Source organism: Nomascus leucogenys, chromosome 17 (genome assembly GCF_006542625.1).
Source record: "Nomascus leucogenys isolate Asia chromosome 17, Asia_NLE_v1, whole genome shotgun sequence".
NCBI lineage: Eukaryota > Metazoa > Chordata > Mammalia > Primates > Hylobatidae > Nomascus > Nomascus leucogenys.
The window spans coordinates 72379296-72397927 of record NC_044397.1 but is presented as its reverse complement, the minus strand read 5'-3'; the positions used below and the strand labels follow the sequence as shown (position 1 = coordinate 72397927).

Sequence of the window (18632 nt, the reverse complement as noted above, 5' to 3'; positions counted from 1 at the left end):
AACTTTCCTTTAACTGCCTTTTTACACTTTATGGTAAGTAGCTGGGGGAAAAAAAGCATTTATAGATCATTTCTAGGCAAAATTGTGAAGCTAATGACCAACCTGTTTCTACATATATGCAGTCTCTTTATTTTACTAGAAATGGGAATCATGCCCCCTTGAAGAGAAAAAAGTCACCATTCTGCATTTAGCTGTATTCATATATTGCATTTCTGTATTTTTTGTTTGTATTGTAAAAAATTCACATAATAAACCATGTTGTGATGTAAAAAAATAAAGTCAAAAGATAACAGATGCTGGTGAGGTTGTGGAGAAAAGGGGATGCTTAAACACTGCTGGTGGGAACATAAACTAGTTGAAACACTGTGGAAAGCAGTTTGGAAATTTCTCAAAGAACTTAAAACTGAACTACCATTCAACCCAGCAATCCCATTACTGGGTATATACCCAAAGAAATATAAATTAGCCTACCATAAAGACACATACACATGTATGTTCACTGCAGCACTATTCACAATAGCAAAGACATGGAATCAACCTAAATGCCATCAATGGTGGAATGGATAAAGAAAATGTGGTACATATACCCCATGAATATTACGCAGCCATTATAAAGAACATGATAATGTCCTTTGCAACAACATGGAAGGAGCTAGAGGCCAGTATGCTAAGTGAATTAATGGAGGAACAGAAAACTAAATACTGCACGTTCTCACTCATAAGCAGAGCTAAACACTGAGTACACATGGACACAAAGAAGGGAACAACAGACACTGGGGCCTACTTGAGGGTGAAGGGTATGAGGAGGGTGAAGACTGAATAACTGCCTATTGAGTACTATGCTTATTACCTGGGTAACAAAATACTCTATACACCAAACCCCCACTGCATGCAATTTACCTATACAGCAAACCCACACATGTATTCCATGAACCTAAAATAGAAGTTGGAAGAAGAAAAAGTGTCAGCAGAAAAATAGAAGACATAAAGTCAAAATATTCAGAACTCAAAAATAAAATGATCAAAATAAAAAACCTTAATGGATGGTACAAGAGAAGAATGGCAGAGATAGAAGAAAATAACCAGTAAACTAGAAGACAGAACAATAGAAATTACTCAATCTGAGCAAAAGAGAAAAAACAGATGCTAACAGAATAAAAAAACAAAAACAAAACAGCCCTAGGGTGTTGTGGAACTTTAACAATGGATCCTACATTCATGTCACTGGAGTCTTGGAAGGAGATGGGAAAGAGGCAGGGCTGAAAAAGAATTCAAGGAAATAATTACTGAGGCTGGTCCCGGTGGCTCACGCCTGTAATCCCAGCAGTTTGCGTGGCCAGGGCAGGCAGATTGCTTGAGCCCAGGAGTTTGAGACCAGCCTAGGCAACACAGTGAAACCCCATGTCTACAAAAAACTCAAAAAAATTAGCCAGGTATGGTTGTTGCCCATCTCAGGAGGCTGAGGTGGGCAGATCCCTTGATTCCAGGAGTCAGAGGTTGCAGTGAGCTGAGAATGCACCACGGCATTCCAGCCTGGGCGAGAGTGAGATCCTGTCTCAAAATAAATAAATAAATAAATAAACAAACAAACAAACAAATAAGAAAGAAAGAAAAAGAAATAATGACTGGACTTCCCATATATGGCAAAAGATATAAACCTAAATATTCAAGGAGCTGAGCAAATCTCAAACAGAAAAAAATCTAAACAAATCCACACTAAAACACAACATACTTTAGAAAACGTTTGAAATTTGAACATTATACTTTGATACACTTTTGAAGACTAAATTAAAAAAAATACTGAAAACAACAAGAGAGAAACAAAACCTTGCCTAAAGGAGAAAAAGAATTGAACTAACAGTGGATTTCTCATCAGAAAATATGGAGGGCCAGAACAAAATGGCACAACACTTGCCGAATGCTGAAGGAAAGGAACTATCGACCCAGAATCCTATGTCCAGCAAAAATATCCTTCAGTAATGAAAAGAAACTGCATTCTCTGAGTTAAGAAAAACTAAAAAAAAGAAAATGCAGCCAGCAGAAGTTTTAGAACAGACATCTATTCTAAAAGTGTAGCTAAAGAAAATTCCCTAAAGTGAAATGAAATGATAAAAGAAGGAATGTTGGAACATCAAAGAGGAAGAAATAAAAAACATGGATGAAATAAAACAGGCTTTCACTTTCTTCCTGAGTTTATAAAATGTGTGGAAAACTTGAGTTTAAAATAAGTTTGATGATTAAAACATCCAGTACAATGACAGCAGCAACAGATTGTAATAAATTGTGTTAATATAATCGCTAGAACCACTAAAAAAAGCTTTGTAAAGCGATATATTTAAAAAACTAGATAAATCAAAATATAACTCTAAACAATGTTCAAATAAAATATTCTGCCACAAGAAGGTTAAAAAAAACACAAATTGAAAACCTAGAATAGAAACCACAAAATAAAATTGCAGACTTAAACTCTAACATATTAATAACTATATTAAGTGTAAGTGGCCAATTGGTAAATACACCAATTAAGAGATACATTGACAGATTGGATTTTAAAATATTACCCAACTGTTTACAAGAAACTCACTTCAAATATAATAATAGTCAGGCTGAAAGTGAAAGGATGGAAAATGATGAATTTATCATACACACCGTAATGAAAAGAAAGCAGAAGTGACGATGCCATTATCAGAAAAAAAGCACACTTCAGAGCAAACAAAATTATCAGAGAAGGAAGAAAAAGTCTTCGTTAAATTATTTTTTAAAAAATTCAACAAGACCCTGCAATCCTAAATGCATATGTGCCAAACATAGAGCTACAAAATATGTGAAGAAAAACAGAAGTCAAAGGAGAAATGTACAAATACATAATTTTACTAGGAGACTTCAGAATCCCTCTGACAAAAAACTAGAATTAGTATTTTCAACTAGTTCTTTTAGTTGATAGAATACCTAGACAGAAATTCCCCCAAAATTGAGACAAACTCAATAATACTATGCAAAAGACCCTGTTTAAAAGAATGAAAAGACAAGCTACAGACTGGGAAAATATATTTGCAATCCATATATGTGAAAAATAATTAGCATCTATAATATGTAAAGAGCATACTAAGATCCAAAATTCATAAAACAAACGATTCAAATAGAAATGGAGCAAAATACATAAAGACATGTTTCACATACGGATGGCAAATAAGCACAAAAAGATGTACATCATCATTAGCCAATAGGGAAATGCAAATTAAAACCATAATATCACTACATATGTATAAGAATGAGTAAAATAAAAAATAGTGACAATACCAAATGCAGGTGAGGATACAGATAAACCTAATTTTGGTTGTGCTTAGGTTGTATCCATTGACTACTGAGTATGTAGCACAGGGAAATTTGCATAGTTTCATTCATTCAACAAAAATGATATTGAATCAACTCCATATTCCAGGAAGTAGGCACCTGGGATGCAGCTAGGAAATACATAATGGGCACGAGAAAACAGTGGAAAACAAGGTCACTCACTGAGAATGAAAGGGGGACAGGAGGTTTGGGATAACTGGAGAGAGAAGATATGAAACAGGCATCAAGGGGTTAGCAAAAGAAAGGCTCAAGGACCATATCAGGATCTGTGGCCTATTTTTGTACCAGTAATGTGAAAAGGACAGTGTTTGTTACCTTTCCCCCAGCAGTTTAAGCTAAGAGAGTTTAAGACTTATAGGAGAGATAAGGAAGAGGGGGGTGGGTGGGTTTCATGCCTTTCTCTAAGTGGCTCCTGTTCTCCCAGGCTTTACCATGGAGGATGCTTTCTGAGCACTCTTGCTAATCTTTTGTCAGCACCTTATGAGATCTGTGTAAAAATGTCTGTAAGCAATTGCAAATTCCCTTGCTAACCCACACTAGGCATTTACCGACTGACTGGTGAACAATTTGAGCTGAATTCTTTACCATTTTGTCTAGTGGCATGACCTGTATAATTAAATGCTTGTTTCTGTTCTCCTTGCACATGGTTTTTCTTTTTAATTTATTTTGGGTTATTTGATTGTCCTGTGACCTCAGCTCCCTGACTGCTTCAGGGACTGCTTCTGTAAATTTGAAGACTGTCTGGCTTTTGTTGTTGTTGCTGCTGACGTTGCTGGAAGGCCACGAGCAATGTTCTTTTCGGCTTTCTACATCCAAGGGAAAGCTGACCCAACATGATTAAATCCAACTCTCCATTTTCTCCCCGTCTGTACTCGGGAATCTGATTATAGCTGGAGAAATACAATTCTGTTGGCTGGTTTTGTTCTCAGTTCAAGACCATCAACCTCAAATGAAGCCCTTGGTGCTGCCCAAGAAACTCACATTATATCCCTAGTCTATTCATTCTCTTAGATAAGAGGTCAGCAAGCTTTTCCTATAAAGAGCCGGACGATAAGTATTTTAGGCTTTGTGAGATAGTCTCTGTCTCATACTCTTTAATGTGTTTACATTTACTCCTAGGTTTGCATATGCATGTTTGGTTTGTTCATCTATTCATTCATGCATTTGTTTGGTATGTATCCTTTTTGATGTTCTCTGAGTTTCTTAGATCTGTGGTTTGGTATCTGTCACTAATTTTGGAAAATTCTCAGTCATTTATTTTTCAAATATTTATTCTTCCTCATCCTTTCCTCTCCCACCAGGATTCTAATTATGCATATATTAGAATATTTGATATGGTGTCACAGCTCTTAGATGCTCTATCATTTCCTTCTTCCACCTTTTTTCCTCTCTGCATTCCTATTGACCTATCTTCAAACTCACTGGTTATTTCTTCTGCTGTGCTGTGTCTGCTGATGAGCCCATTTAAGGCATTTTTTTACTTTTTTTTTTATTTCGAGCATTTCCCTTTGATTCTTACAGTATCTGACTCTCTGCTAAAATTATCTATCTGATCTTGCATATCATCTGTCTTTTCCATTTGGGTCTTTAAAATATTAATCATAGTTACTGAAATCTCCTGTCCAGTTGTTCCAATATCTGTATCTTCTTTGGGTCTGGCTGATGACTGCTCTGCTCTTCGGACTGTGCTTTTTCTTACCTTTAGGTATGCCTCATGATTTTTGCTGAAAGACATGTTGTATAAGACAGTAGACATAGAGGTCAGTATTTTTATGCTTGAAAATAAGAACACCTTTCTTACTGTTAGGTCTTTATTGTAGGGATTTCTGTTAATCTAGTTAGGGTGGGCTGGATTTGAAGTTTGTAATTGCTATAGTTACCAAAGCTGGAGTTTGTTGCCGCTATGGACACTAGCGATTTCAGATTCCTCTAGTGGTACCTTGTTTTGAACTTGGTTTTGGGTTTTCCTTTGTGCTGCTCTCTAGAAAGAAAATGCCTTGCAAAACTCACTCAGTCACATTCCACTGTGATTTTTACCAAAGGCTTGTTAATGTAATGGGGGAAGAGTGGCAGGTTTTCTGATGTTCCAATTAAGCTTCAATCTTAGACAGGTACTGTGAATTTGGGACTTGGGGGCTGTACCCTTCATAAGTGTTCCCTCCTCAAGGAATATGACTGTTTTTTAACATTTAGGTTTTTTTTTTTTTCCTGCCTGTTCTCTTTCACCAGCTTCACTGGATACCCACCAGTGTCCTCAGACAATGGGTTTGATACCGTTCTCCCTGCAGATCATGGCTTTCTTTTCCTTAGGAGAGATTTCACAACAAGGGTGTGAGCAGAGTCTGAGAAATGATTGCTTTTCCTATCCCCTAGCCAGCACCATAGGGAAAGCTTTCTCTAAATACTTCCCCAGTCTTCCCTGAGAGAGCCTGCCCACCTTCTCATTTCATGCCAGCTCACACTAACCCTGTAGCAGTTCATTAAAAATTTCTGGTTTAATCTTTGTACCAGCTTATATGGCATGCAAAAGCATCTATCTCAGTCAAGCAGTTCCTATTCCAGAATACTCACTTCCTGTTGCTTTCTGCAGGCACCTGTCCTTCTTGAAATTTTGCGTTGGTTGTCCTCTGACCTCAGTTTTCTGAAGGGTTCAAGAAAAGGTGTTATCTTGCAGTTTGTCCAGCTATTTTCCTTGTTGTAGGAATGAGAGTGCCATCATTCCAGCTCTCTTCATCACCAAACTGACACCTGAAGCCTCCAGACGTTAAATATATAAAGAATTAAGAGTTCTTTATAAATTAGGTGTATTAGCCCTTTATCTGTGAGGTATATTACAAATATTTTCTCCTGGCCGGGCATGGTGGCTCACGCCTATAATCCCAGCACTTTGGGAGGCCGAGGCAGGAAGATCACCAGCCTAGCTTTGAGGCCAGGAGTTTGAGACCAGCCTGGCTAACATGGTGAAACTCCGTTTCTACTAAAAATACAAAAATTAGCCAGGCGTGGTGGCATGCATCTGTAATCCCAGCTATTCGGAGGCTGAGGCTGGAGAATTGCTTGAACCCGGGAGGCAGAGGCTGCAGGGAGCCGAGATCACGCCACTGCACTTCAACCTGGGTGATGAAGTGAGAATCTGTCTCAGAACAAACAAAAAGAAACCGCACAAATATCTTCTCCCAGTTTATCAACTGTCTTTTGATTTTATTTCTTTTCTTTTTTAAACTCTGCCCGGTTTTGCCTTTCCCATAGAAACCCCAATAAAAGCAGAGGCCTAGGCTTTACCCTCAGTCCTGCTTCCGCCTGACCAAACTATCTCTCCTGTGGCTCTGTGTGATGTGACTTGTCCTCTTCTCCAAGGAAGTATTACTCATAAATTCTTCTTTCAGTGGCACTGATCTATCTGTGTCATCACTCAGTCAACCACATAAATTAAGACCTAGGCACAGAACAACTCTTTCTATAAAATTTTAGAAAATGCAAACTAAACCATAATGACAAAAAGAATATTAGTGGTTTCGTAGGGATGGGATGTGGGCAAAGAGAGATGAAGGAAGGAGGGATTACCAAGGAGCACAGGGAAACTTCGAGATGAGGGATATGCTCATTATCTTGACTGGTGATGGTTTTACAGGTGGGCCAAAACTAATCAAACTTTACACTTCATCTATATGACCAGCTATCATATGTCAATTATACCTCAATAAAGCTGTTTTAAAAACATTTAGGGTATATCTACTGGAAAGTAAAACTGCTTTTAATTACAGACTGTATCATCATGTGCATAGAAAAATCCAAAGGATTCTACAAAAAAGCTACTAGAACTGCTGACTTCATCAAGATGCAGGTACAAAGTTAATATTCAAAATCAACTATATTTCTATACAAAAGAAACAAAAAATGGAAAAATAATTTTAAAATAATACCATTTATAACAAAAGAGTACTGAGGAAGACTGTACATTGAAAAAATACAAAACATTGCTGAGACAAATTAAAAATAATCAACAAAATGGAGATCTATACCATGATCGTAGATTAGAAAATTCAATATTGTTAAGATGTCAATTCTTCCCAAATACATGTACAAATCCAACATAATCCCAACCAAAATCCCAAGGTTTTTTTGAGAAATGAATAAGCTGACCCTAACATTTAGATAGAAATGTAATTCTAAAAAGGAAAAACAAAGTTGGAGAACTATCTACTTTCAAGATTTATTGTAAAGTCACAGTAATCAAGACAGTGTGGTACTGACATAATTATAGATCAAGAGAATAATAAGAGTCCAGAAACAGATTCACATTTAATGTGATCAATCAATTTTCAATGAATGTACCGAGACAATTAATTCAATGGGGGAAAAGACAGTTACCACAATGGAGCATTTTTTGGCATTCCGAAAATGTTTTGTAACTCAATTGTGGGGATGGATATATAGCTTCATACATTTGTCAAAACTCAGACAATGGTACACTCAAAATTGGCATATTTTATTACGTGTAAGTCATACCTCAAAAAAGCTGATTTGGTGACAAAGATTTATATACGTTGTTGATAGAAGAAAAAATCCAAATGCTTATTAAACGTGGAAATATATTTATCCCCATAAATAATAAGAGAAGAACAAATTAAAACAAAAAAGCATATCACAGCCATCATAAGAGTAAAAATCACAGGGTCTGACAATTCAAAATCTAATAAGGATATGAGAAAATTCTAGACAGCAGTGTGAACTGCTACATTTGCTTCAGACAGCAATTTAACAATATCTGGTAAAGCTGAAAAATCACACACTCTATAACAGCAATTCCACTTCTAGGTATATATCCTAGACAAAATATTGCACATATACAGAAGAAAACCATACAAAAGTGTACATTTTAGATTACATTGCTTGTAACCAAAAAATTGGAAATAATATATTAAGATGGGGAAATACATAAACTTTAGAATTCATAAAATGGTTAAAATTAAAGAAATATATATATCCAGAAAGTTCAAAAACACAATTTTGAAGAAAAAATCCTACAGTGACACATTCAGTATGAGATTATTTATGTGGACTTAAAGCACATAATAAAACAATCTCTGAAAGCAGAGATTGGATGGATACACACACCCAATTTTAATAAAGGTATAAGTTGGACTAGAAGCAGAACAAAGGTGATTTTAACTGTATTTATAATATTTTAATTATTTTAAAATAGCTGATGCAAAAAGACAAAGATTAGCATTTATTTATTTTAGATGGTTGATCACACATATTTGAATATTATTTTCTAAGTCTGTAGTTTTAAGCATTTCAAAATCTAAAGAATAATAATTTTTAAAAGCTATAAAAATATGAATAAAGGACTAGAAAGCAGTAACTTTTCATTAATATGCTGGATTCTGAGATGACTTTAAACTCAACAGTAGTATTTGCCATGGTGTCAAATTTAGCATTTATCTTGAGTTCACAAACTGAGTTCACTAATTTTGTCTCCGTTTTTCGAATTCTAGCATTTACAGGCTACTATAACAACCATACTCTTTTAGGCTAAGTGTTGGAAGATAGTAACAGATTTCTGGCTGTAAAAGAAATCTTACTTTACTAACGTAACTCCAAGATCACTATTCAAGCTCGTCACTCTCACTGTCCCTTCACGTGGTCATTGTGCCCACCTACGAGGTGTCCAAAGCCAAAAGCCCATCCCCAGTTAGAACCTTTTTGGCTCCCATGATTCTCTTTTCCATTTGGCTTGTCTATTACCCTGGCCATTATTTACACACTAAGGTTCATTCTTTGAGTTCATGCGAGAACAGTTTCTGGGGTCTTTAAATTTTAAGAGAGGAACTTACGATATTCTGCTCAACTATAAGGATACACACAATTAATAAACCTGAAAGGTCCCCTGTCTTTCTTTTTAACAAGATTGTGCTTATTATTTTTATCTGATAAAGAGGATCACTCTACAAATATTATTTGTCTCAAATTATGACTCACCTCTGGATAAAGATGGAAGCATTTTACTGTATTAATTGCAAGAGGATATTCAGTAAGCCTGTCATTCATAATCATCCACAGTGCTTCCAAAAATGAAGGTGCTTCAATAATGGTCTTGAAGTAGGAATAATAAAGTCCCTTTTTAAAAAAAAAAAAAAAAAAAGGTGGGCCGGGCGCGGTGGCTCACGCTTGTAATCCCAGCACTTTGGGAGGCCGAGGCGGGCGGATCACGAGGTCAGGAGATCGAGACCACGGTGAAACCCCGTCTCTACTAAAAATACAAAAAATTAGCCGGGCGTGGTGGTGGGCGCCTGTAGTCCCAGCTACTCGGAGAGGCTGAGGCAGGAGAATGGCGTGAACCTGGGAGGCGGAGCTTGCAGTGAGCCGAGATTGCGCCACTGCACTCCAGCCCGGCCGACAGAGCGAGACTTCGTCACAAAAAAAAAAAAAAAAAAAGGCACATGTTGTCAATGTAATCAAAACTTTAAAATATTTATTTTTATCACTTCTTCAGAACATTTTTTTCTGAAAAAAAAAGGTCAATAGTAAGACTTCCGAATTACTCCTCGCTATTTTGCATTCTTGGACTTTAAAAAGCACTTATTTTCAGGTGATCACTGTACTATTCTTTCACATTTTCTATAGGCTTTCAAACTAAAGAGTTGGAGGGATGGTCGAACGATTTAAAGAGTTTCTCTAATAATGTCTTAAAATGTGTAGACAGTGTATGTTTAATTTTCCCAAATCTGGTTTTATCCCCCACATTTGAGATGCTTGAAGGTTGACATCTGATTAATTCTATCATCAACAGGGATGCCTTCATGCCTCTGTACAACTTTGCATATAGAAAATTACTTCTTTTTTTCCCACGCTCTTAGGAAATAAAATATAATGACCATAAGCATCATGAGCAAGGAATCCAGTGCTTCTAGCTTATTCATAGCTCCATCTAATCCTCTGTGCAAAGTGAGAAAGCTCAATGTCGAGTGACTATTGTTGCTCACAAATGCTATGTACTAAAAAGCAGATTATTTTAGTGTTTTACACTTCAGCATATAAAATAAAGGCTTCATTAGGATAGTAAAAGTGCTGTTGAGTTAAAATTCATGGGTTAACAATAGCATGCTATGTCTTATTTCCCCAACAATTTCTTGCTTTCGCTCCTAAAATCTAAAAGCAAAATAGGGCCACATTGTTTAAAATGCGTTCTCCCTAAAAAATGCTATATGCTATAATCATATCTGCCTCATCCAACACGAGTAACTACTAAATTACAGGTCTGTTTTAGCTGATGTCTGAAAGGCCATTACCTCATAGTTGATTGGCAAAATATGAATTCATAAAGAATTTTCCTTTCTGCTTAGGAGGATAAAGCAATACAATAATTAAAGGATATCTAATATGCAAAAGTCTATATTTAGGGAAATATTAAATATATAAATAAGTTACTAATAACAGCTATTGTTTTGTGTTAAGTATTCTGCTATGTGTTGCCTTTCATGATCTCCCTTCATTTTCCTTAAACCCCTCTAAGGTTGTCATTATTTCTATTGAGCAGATGAGATTACTGAGAATCTGAGAGGTGACCTGACTTCCCGTCATATAATAAAGCACAGAACTGCTATTAGAATCCAGCGATCTGTCACCAAAGTCCAGACCCTGCCACAGTTACACTCTTTATTTAATAATATTTTATATTCTGTCTTTGGAAATACCTTTAAAATATTCAAATGTCATACATATGTTAATGTATCCAATGCTTTGAAACTTTATAGGGGCAATATAGGGATGAAAATTTAAAAGCAGTGACTGAGGGGCCTGGCATAGGCAAAATCATAGAGACTGAAAATAGAGCTGGGTGTGATTAGTGTTTAGTGGGTGGAGTTTCTGTTTGGGATAGCAAAAAGTTCTGGATGTGGACAGTGGTAATAGTTGCAAGACAACAAGAATGTACTTAATGTCACTGAATTGTACGCTTCAATGATAAACATTGAAATTTTTCTATTACAAATTTAAATCTAAATTTTACCATAATTTAAACAAAAAGCAATGGCTAGAGTGAGAAGAGTCAGTTTCAATGCTTCACTAGGCCCCCGACCAGTTGCGAGCAGATCTGGAAGATGGACAATTGTGGTGTCTTCTAAATGTAAAATTGCACAATTTTGGCATTCGCTATCCCACTTACTCCTCACAGTAATTATGTGAGATGTGTATGGCAGAAAACTCCATTTTAAAGATTAAGTATCAAAAAACAGAAAAATATTTTAAAATTATATCAAAAGTTATCTCTTAAAAGAGATTATCTTGAAATCAAAAGAGAGCCAAATAATCATCATCATCAGTAAAAGACCCAGTAAAACATGGGATCTCCCAGCTGTAGCCAAAGAGAGCAATTTCTGATAACATCTCATTTCATTCCCCTTTATCACTTCTTCAGTGCTTTCTTTGTCCTCCTTCCTCAGCTATTATAATTCATCTTCGTTATCTTAAAAAGAAGTCTGCATTAGGAAAGGGTGAGAGATAATGAAGTAAGTAACAGAAAAATAATCTCAAACACTTTACTATTTAAATAATAAACCTGGGTTATAGCTTATGAAACAGTGCAGTTCACCAAAAGTTCGTTTCAATTCCTAATACATTTCTACCTCATAGTCTCGCTATTCTTAAACCACAAATTAATTCATTAGAAGAAGAAACCTAACTATTTCAGTGCGAAAAGTCATCTCCCGTTCCAAAGATGAGAGGTGAGAGAAATGACGATCATTTTCAAAAAGTGTTACTAAATGTAACCTAGAAAAAAATGAAGTATCATATTACAGTAAGAACAAGTTTCAAAACCAACATTAAAATAAGCGATAAGTAAGAAAGCCATAAAAAAGAAAACAATAAATTGTTATAATATTGTTTTTATAATTTGCTTACTTTTATGTTTTTAGGCATTTATAATGCAGTATGGCACACACCTGAAATTCCTTAACTCCGTGGTTTTTAAACTTAATTGTGGCCGAGTGCATTCACTCATGCCTGTAATCCCAGCACTTTCGGAGCCCGAAGCGGGCAGATCACTTGAGGTCAGGAGTTCTGGTCTCGAACTGGCCAACACTGCGAAACCCTGTCTCTACTAAAAATACAAAAATTAGCCAGCCATGGTAGGGCATGTCTGTAATCCTGGCTGCTAGGGAGGCTGAGGCAGAAGAATTGCTTGAACCCAGCAGGCAGAGGTTGCAGTGAGCAGAGATCACGCCACTGCACTCCAGCCTGGGCGACAGAGTGAGACTCTGTCTCAAAAAAAAAAAACTTAATTGTATATCTAAAATTCTTGTGGCTTTTTTCCCCCTCCCTTCCGTCCCAGGCCTCTAAATCAGAACAGAGGCAGGTTAGTGTTTGTTTTTTAAGTTTCAAGTGATTCTAATGTACCAGCCTTGGGAAATACCTCCATAACTGTTGAAAAGGGTTCAGAATATAATTTTAAATAAAATTACTTTAGATCAAAGCAGACTTACAATAAGTATAATATCACATAAGGGATCAACTTTCAAGTGCCAAAGAATACAGGTGTGTACTTGAAGACCTTTTTGTAGTGAAACTCAACAGCTGTAGACAGTGAAGAAAGGAGTATATGTGATAAACAAAATTAGCTGTGGTCGACAATTATGCTATAGCTAAGTTATGTAGTCAGTACTTTCCAGTGAAGTTGAAAATAAAGCAAAGTTCCATACATTAACCCTGTTTTCCACTAACCCTTCTTTACATGTAGGACATATGCCAGGGTACCAAAAACTGCAGGAATATTCCCTACCATTGCAGCCTCAGTTCTAATATCAAAATCTCCCTGCAGATTAAATGTCTAGAGAAGCACTGTGTCAATAGAACATAGGGGCAGATCTCATACCTCCCAAGGGTAGAAATCGCTGAGCACAGGTAAAAATAAAATATTCCAAAGGGAAATATTGTTTTACAAATTTTTATAAACACTTTTGTAAAATAATGTACACAGGCTTGCACATTGAAAGACTCAAAGCCATTTAACTCTGTATAACCACTGCAGAATCTTTATCTTCTTTTTTACCTGATTTCCAATTGGCAGGTGTTACTAAAACTTTATCACCAAAGTTATTTCACTGTCTGGGTGTGGTGGCTCATGCCTGTAATCCCAACTCTTTGGGAGGCTGAGGCAGGTGGATGATTTGAGGCCAGGAGTTTGACACCAGCCTGGCCAACACGGTGAAACCTCGTCTCCACTAAAAATACAACAAATTGGCTGGGTGTGGTGGCGCACACCTGTAATCCCAGCTACTCGGAAGGCTGAGGCACGAGAATCACTTGAGCCTGGGAGGCAGAGGTTGCAATGAGTCAAGATCGCGCCACTGCACTCCAGCCTGGGAGACAGAGCAAGACTCTGTCTCAAAAAAAAAAAAAAAAAGTTATTTCACTAGCAACATATAATTACCATAAAACAAAGGAGGGTTTTAAATGAACTACACATGCAAAATACACTAGAAAAGCTAGATATTTTTTAAAAGTGTGGTGAATTATTTGGTAAAGCCAGAATATTTTAATTCATAAGTTACTATTCCCCTAATGCATCTATTTTGTAAATGCTGTTTCACATATGAGGTTTGTAAAAAAGCAAAATATATGTATAAACTGGTGCACATAAAGATGTTCTGCAAAATATAGCCAGAAGTTATTGTTTTACTGTATGCAAAGAGTTATGGCAATTTTTAATTCAAATGTTTTTAAATATTTCAAACTGAAACTAAATCTTACCAATGTAAAATTGCCACAAAGACGGCTGGAAAAAAGAAAAGCTGCTTTATTATAAAATACCGTTAAAACAAGTATTTCTAATGTATTATTTTACACGTCTAGAAAGATAACACACAAAGCAAGACGGCCAGCTAATCCTGTCTCTATGAGCATAGGAAAAAATCCAGGACACAAAGTAAATTCTGAACAGAGCTTACCTCTCTGCAGCAGGGCTTGACAAGCAAAGGGAGAGACTTGAGAGGGTTTTCTTACTTCAGGTAATTGGTAAGAGTGATGGAATTATGGAATATTATGACCTTTTTTGGTTTTTTAGTATTATTTTCTATTCGTTTATATGAAATTTTTAAAAGAAGTAAATATATACAGTATGCTTCAGCTAGTTCTAACCAAGAGGAGCCACTCTAGATCAGTTTCTCTAGCATTCATCAGAAGACGATTAAATGCAGGCAATCACTTCCTCAGCAGCACATCTAAAAGCCCCATTGTGCAACTCAACCCTTGATGAATTGCAAGCTCTTTGCAAGTGCCCAGACCTAGGAGCTACTAGATGGCCTAGGAGACTAATCTGGAGGCACCTGTTCCAGCGCCCCACGTATACATAAGACTTCACCAGGGAGCTGGGAGACACTGATCTGGGTATGTAGCTTTTACCGGAGCTGCAAACGCAGCCTGTGCCCCCGTTTGGTTGGGGAATTGCTTGTTTTCGAGGGTACCATGGAGCTGAAGAGAGAAGAGTGGGGAATGGAACAAGTTAAAGCACCACAGGCTTTGCTGTTCTTACAGAGGATCAGCAGCTTTTCTTGAATTAATGCCCTTTAGATTGTTGTAAACCTTTGGTTAATTTCCAAAGTTTTGAAGAAAATGATTTCGATAATTTTCCAAGTATTTTCATTGTCGTCATGGAGGAGTGCATTTCCTTGGCTATTCCAGAAGTCCTACCTCCCTTCTGAGATTTTATAATGGTATTTCTTATGGTTATCCCAAATATACTTGGCAAGTCGTCTTACAAACCACCAATAATAGCCTCTTAAAAATTCAAAAATTACTCCTCTTGGCTAACAAAATAAATGCAAATTAATTCAATAATTGTTGAAGAAATTAAATTTTTTAAAATTAAAAATTGCAATGTTGAAATTCTCAACCATGCTTATCCAGATCTTTTCCTATACTACTAACTGTCCTGGGCTTATCTTAAATACTGCTCAAAAGATTTACTTGTTTTATACCAGGATAGGCAAAGTATGGCCCACGGTGTATTTTTGGACTGTCTGCAAGCACAGTTGCTATAATTTTTAAAAGGTTGAAAACTTTAAATGGTTATAAAGATGTTCATTAACTGTTTATTAGGCTTCATTAATTTTAAAATATACAGAGACTATCCTATTCAACTATATTTGTATCCTATTTCTAATTCTCCTAACAATTATATACACTGGCAAAAACTCTTCAGATGATATATAAAGAAAAAGTCAAATATACTACCAAATTCATCCAGCTTTCCAAAGATGCTCAAAATCTTTCTGTGTCTCTCACTCCCTCCCTTAACCCACATACCATATCTGAAAAAAAATGATATGGTGTAACGACGCCAGTATTCTAAATGCTTGAAGGGCTTATCACATGCCCTTTCCAAGCTGTGACAGAAGCATGTCCCCTGGACCCCAGCATCCTATCAATCTCACCTCTGAAGGTGACCCAGTCTCGTACTTCACTGAAACAAAGACCATTAGACGCCAGCACTCCCAACTTCTTTTATCTCCATTTTAATATTTCTCCATAGAGTAATCCTTTCTTTTCTACTCCCTGCCATCTCAGAAAAGGAAGTCTCTCTCCTCTTTTCCACAGTTAGCTTCTCAAATTTGTGCCTTTAATTCTACCCCTCCCAAATATTCCAAGACTTGCTCCGCTAATTATTTCCTCTCTTGGAATCTTAATCTCATCCTCTTTCCTTGATCCTTCCCCTCAGCCTTTAAAACTCCTAGACCTTAAAACACTCTCTGCGATCTGACAGCCCTTCAAACCAATATACTCCCCATCTCTCTCTCTCCCCTGGTTCAATGACAAGATCTTTGGCCAACTGCTTTCTACTCGGACCTTGCTATTGTTTGCCACTAGGCACCCACAAACCCTTGCTTGTTAAACTGATCTCCTTCAAAACTTAAGAAAAGCGCCACGGGGCTCCCTCCCAGGGCTCTCCTGCCCTCTCCTCACCGATGCCGAGAGTGGTCCTGCTGGAGAACCGCCGCGCCTGCAGTTCGTGTACCTTTTCCCGGAGCTGCGCCAGGAAATTATGGACGAACTGGAAGGGGCCGAGAAGAAGGGTCTTGGCCCCCACCTCTAGCTCCAAGCCTTTTCATGCTTTCAGATTTCGGATCCTCCGCGGGGAGGACCTCGGGGCGCCCCTTGGCAGGCTCCCACCGCCTAGGGCCGACTTTTCCACCTCCTCCTCCACCTCCGGCTCCCAGGCGGGGGAGGCCCCGCGCCGCCGCTTAGACTGGCTGGGCGGGAAGATTGTAGCGGCTTTGAGCTTACTCCTTGTTTTCTCATAATCCCTGGCGGAGCTGGGTCAATTTCAGGCACAGCCCAGCCCAGTCGGGCGAGGTCCAGAAAGGCCTGACTCGCCTGGCAGCCTCAAAAGACTTGTCCCCGCAGCCGTTGCGGACCTCCCGGTCGTCATGGCGACTGTGAAATGTGGGGTGGGGCGCGTGCGTTCGAAGCCATTCGCGCGGGCAGTCCCTGCGTGCCCCCCCAAGTGCTCCCCAGCGCTCGCAGCACCTCCGCCTCCGCGCTTCCCCGAGCGTGCAGCTTCCGGTGAGGGCAGCCCCACGCACAGCCCCCCACACCCTCTCCAGCGCCTGCAGCCCCCGGTGCGCGCAGTCCCCAAGCCCGCACGTGCAGTCCTCACCTTGCGCGCAGCTCCACGTACACTTCCCACACGCTCCCAGCCCCACTGGCGCAGAACCCATCACCGCTCGCCCTTCACGCGCTTCACTGGGAGTGCAGCCCCCACCCCGAGCGCGCAGCTCCACGCAGCCTCTCCACACTCTCCCCAGCGCCTGCAGCACCCCCAGTGCGCACAGCTCTGCCAATCGCTTCCCCGCGCGCCGACCCTGCACCGCTTCGGGCCATAACTTTGCTGGCGACTAAGTCTGAAGAACTTCCCGTGGTTTCATTCTTTTCTTCGGGTTTAGTCTTAGCTCTGACATTTTAACCAAAAGGTTACACGTTAACGAGGTATTAAAGGGGAAGATCTCAGCTGAAAGAAATGACTGTAGTAAGTGTGTCAGGAAAGCCAACGGACCCGCCGGACCGCCCGTGGTGCGCCTGGCATTAGGAACGTCTCTGCTCTCCTACGATGTCTGGGGTATCGGACAGTCAGTGCCTGTTGCCAATGCGAAGGGAACGGGCCGAGACTGCGGGCAACACGTGGCAAAGCCGGCCTGAGTCCGGTGGGTCTGACCCCAGAGCCTCAGGTTGACGCCAATTCCTTGGCACGGGACAGTGTTTACTGAATCTTAAAGCAAAATGCTTTTCTAATAAGGTTCCTCAGAAGTCGTCAGCCCTAGGAGCGGTGTGCTCAAGCGCTTTCAGCACCAGCCAGGACCAACTAAGAGGGGAGCGCTTAGCTCCCAGTCACCGCGCAGCCCTACAGGAGGCCAAAGCGGTTAGCACAGATGCACTGGGGCCACTGACATTTTCCATGTCGTCTTGTCACCGGCCACATGCTGTAGCCCACACCGCTTCACTTCCCATCTGTCTGATGATGGATCAAATTGAACTTCCATATCCTAACTGACCAGTCTAAATCATGGCTCACTGTGGCCAGGTTAATTTTTCCTGATGCAGCACAGCACAAAAATGTTCATGGCTCCCCATAGCCCACAGATCACGTCCTAGGCTTGCTCACCAATGCCTTCAATAATTGCCCAATATACCTTTTCAACTTCAATTTCCCACTTCCTCGGGCACAAATCTTCCATCCCAGTTATTTCAGGTGAGGTCCACAGTCTGAGACATCATAACTGCTGAATTCCTTTACTCATATGGAAAAGCCACCCCTTGGCTTTTACATCCTTTTCTCCCTGCCCATCTGAATGCTATCACCTTCCAAGCCCCAGCCCATTTCTCCAGTCCATATTAATTATGCTTTTTCTGAAGGTCTAGAGCACTTAACTGATGGTACTATTTATCTTGTCATTCATTTAAATTCAGTAAGTGCTATTACAGTTCATTTCTTGTTTTGGGAGTTTTTTTTAAGGAGCATTTCTACATTCCTGGCATTGTGTTTAGTGCTCAAAATGTTTTCTTACTTAATTCATGGAATAACTATATGCAAATTTTAAAATCAAGCATCAGGATGTAGTTATTTGCCCAAGTTTTAACAGCTAATAAATTCTATCTGTCCAATACTGCATTTAAAATACAAAGTATTTATGGTGGTTGATAAGAATATATTCTTGAATGGCTAGGCAAACTCAAAATAAAGCACCTTATTTTAAAATATGACTGTTTTAATGTTTTTT

General features: G+C 38.8%; 1 pseudogene; it reads right to left on the bottom strand.

Moving 5' to 3' along the window:
* Positions 1–16656, bottom strand: part of LOC100593437 — a 128433-nt pseudogene extending 111777 nt beyond the window's left edge.
* Positions 16657–18632: the final 1976 nt, after the last annotated feature.